Here is a 3522-nt window from a genome sequence, read left to right on the forward strand (position 1 = left end):
ATCCTTGTGTGTGTATATGTGTACATGGCAAACAAATTAATCAACTTGGATCCTTTTCCAGCCCTCCACGCCCCATCAACTGCTTGTTTGAAGCCAATTTGCGTTAATTAATTCTTTATTTGCCCTTTTCTGAGAAGCAGACATATAAGCCAGAAAGTTGAAAAGAAAAGAGAAGTTGCATCAATATTAATCATAAACCCTCATTTTAATGTATTTATTTGTTTTCGTGCAAGTTTTATCAGAGGTTGCTAATATGAACTTCTCATTTTAAACTTGTATAAACTAAGATTGTTGCTGAGAAACTGTTTTCCATCAGTGTTTTATAAAGTATAAAATGCATTCACCATTTTAATATAGTATTCCTTCCTTTAATTAAAAATGTCACTTCTTAGCCTGGGCAACGTAGTAAGACTACTTCTCTCTCTCTCTCTCTCTCTCTCTCTCTCTCTCTCTCTCTATATATATATATATATATAAAATATATATGATACATATACTATATGTATCATATATATGATCATCTATCTATCTATCTATCTATCTATCTATCTATCTATCTATTTATCTATCTTTATCACTCAGGTGTGGTGGCATGTGCTTCTAGTCCCAGGGGACTGAGGATAACTTGTGCCCACAAGGTTGAGGCTGCAGTGAGCTATGATGGTGCCACCACACTCCAGCTTGGATGACAGAGCAAGACCGTGTCTCAAAAAAAATTTTTTTTAGTGTCACTTCTTTCTATGTACACACTGTTCTACATCTACATGCTTACATGAATATTCAGTCAGTCAGTAGAAAATCTGCTAAATCAGGGCAATTATTTTCCAAATATACATTGCAGGGATTCTAGCATCCTCTGCTTTTGCCCCTAAATGGCAGTCATGTAAAAACCCAAAATGTTTCTATGAATTTCCAAAACATACTTCAGTAGGTGTTATTTTCTCTCTTGAGAACTATTGTTTACAGCCCAGGTATGGGGGTGTAACTTTCCTAAAGAACAGTGGAGATGTACTCTGGGGACTTTGAGAGGGAAATATTCTCAGAGACAAGAGTGGCTCCAGGGTCAGGAAAGTGGAGTCAAGATCTGGCTTAAGCACTCACGGAGGATCTTTTTGAGGAGTTTGCTATATTTGTCTGTATTTTTCCATTAGACTTTTAAGGGCTGAGATGGGAATAGGAGGCAGTCTTGGGGAAAGTTAAGCTTATCCTTTTGTATGAGTAGCTTTCTTTATCAACTCAAACTTTGAACTAACTAGTCTCAGCCTCCTGATTGTCATTCTCTCCCTCTTCATTAAAGGCTACATATACATAGACTTACATGGCAGCCTGTAGAAAAGGCAGGGAAAAATAAAAGTATCTTGCTCTACATCTGGAACCTGAGGCCCCAAAGGGAGAGTGGCTTCACCCTGTTAAGGACTAACATCTATTTAGTGACCAGCATGAAATGAGAGGCAGTTCATGGGAGGTAGAAACAGTAGGGAAGGGCATGTGATCAGAAAATGAGCTCTCAAATCAATGACCCTAGGCAGATGTGAGACAAACGTCTTTATCCCAAAGATTCTAGCTATTGCTCTGTCCAGTGTGGTACCCACTAGCTACACAGGCACTTCAAATGTGCCTAGTTCAAACAGAGGTGTTTTGTCAGTGTAAGGAATGCACAGAATTTCAGAGACTTTGTATGAAAATAAAACATGAATTATCTCATTAATAATTGCCATATTAATCTCTTTTTAAAGTGGAAATATTTTAATATATTGGGTTAAATAAAATGTTATTAATTTTACTTGTTTATATGTGTTTCTAAATTGTGACTATGGAACTATTTTAAATTCCCTATGTGTGGCTGAGTGTGGTAGTTTACTGTTTTAATCCCAGCACTTTGGGAGGCCGAGGTGGGAGGATCACTTGCACCCAGGAGTTCCAGACCAGCTGAGCAGGGCAACATAGTGAGACCCGACCTTTACTAAAAATTAAAAAATTACCTAGGCATGGTGGTTCATTTCTCTAGTCCCAGCTACTCTGGCGGATGAGGCAGGAGGATAGCTTGAGCCCAGGAATTCGAGGTTGCAGTAAGCCATGATGATACCACTGCACTCCAGCCTGGGCAACAGAGGAAGACCCTGTCTCAAAAAAAAAAGTACTTAAGTGGCTGTTATAGTTGACTGACATTTAACAATGCTCATCTCAATAAAGGAACTTTAGTAAGGAAAGAGGTGAGACTGATGCTGGGTTATAAGTAATTTAACAACTAATAACTGAGCTTCTGTGTCAGACACTGAGCTGGATGTTGGAAAAACAGCGGTGAATAAAACAGACATAGATCTATAATGATAGTGTCAACAGTACCCTCAGGGGGACAGAAGCTAAATAAATAATTACAAAATTATAAATTATGATAAGTATCATTTTGTAAAAGTAAAGACTATGCAGAGAGAATATAATAGGTCACTAGAGTCTGTATAATCCCAGCTCTTTGGGAGACAGAGGCAGGAGGATTAATGAATGCCAGGAGTTAAAGACCAGGCTGAATGATATAGTGACACCCAATCTATACAGAAAATAAAAATTAGCCAGACATAGTAGATTGTGCCTGTAGTCTTAGCTACTTGGAAGGCTGAGGTGGGAGTATTGCTTGAGCCCAGGAGTTTTACACTGCAGCGAGCTGTGACAGCACCACTATACTCTAGCCTGGGTGACAGAGTGAGACCCTATCTTTTAAAAATAAAATAAAATAAAATAAAATAAAATAAAAGGCTACTAGGTTAGATCAGAACATCATGGAAGGCCTCTCTGAGAAAATGATATTTCTTGAGGCCTGAGGTGTGACTGGGATTTAACAGGTGCTATGGACTGAATATTTGTGTCCTCTCAAAATCCATAGGTTGAAATCCTAACTTCCAAGGTCATAATGTTAGGAGGTGGGTCTTTGGGAGGTGATTAGGTCATGAGGGTGGAGGCCTCATGAATGAGATTAGCCCAGAGATCTCTTTTGCCATGTCTACTGTGTGAGAACACAGCAAGAAGACAGCAGTCTATGCCCAGGAAGCAAGCCCCCACCAGACACCAAATCTGCCGGAGTCTTGATCTTGGACTTCAGTTTCCAGAACTGTGAAAAATAAATTTCTATTCTTTATAAGCCATTCAGTCTGTGGTATTTTTGTAATAGCAGCCCAAATAAACAAATACAGCCAGGCAAAGCATTATAGAAAGAAGAGAACTAGATATAGAAAGAATGCTGTATGCAAAGACTCTGAGGCAAGAAAAAGATGACCAAGGCCAATGTGCCTAGGTGGTGCTAAAGACATGACAAGGTGGAGATGTAGAGACAGACATGGGCCACATCTCTGTTGACCATGTTGACACTGTGGAAGGGATTTAGGCAACACAGTGAAATGATCTGCTTTATAGTTTTAAAATGTTCCTTGTGGTGTCGTGGTGAATAGTTCAGTCACAGCAAGTGTGAATGTGGGAAGAGCAATAGAGAGATGACTGTAGTTAGCCCAAGTGACAGACAAGGTATCT

Source organism: Rhinopithecus bieti, unplaced genomic scaffold (assembly GCF_001698545.2).
Source record: "Rhinopithecus bieti isolate Rb0 unplaced genomic scaffold, ASM169854v2 scaffold_4829, whole genome shotgun sequence".
Taxonomy (NCBI): Eukaryota; Metazoa; Chordata; class Mammalia; order Primates; family Cercopithecidae; genus Rhinopithecus; species Rhinopithecus bieti.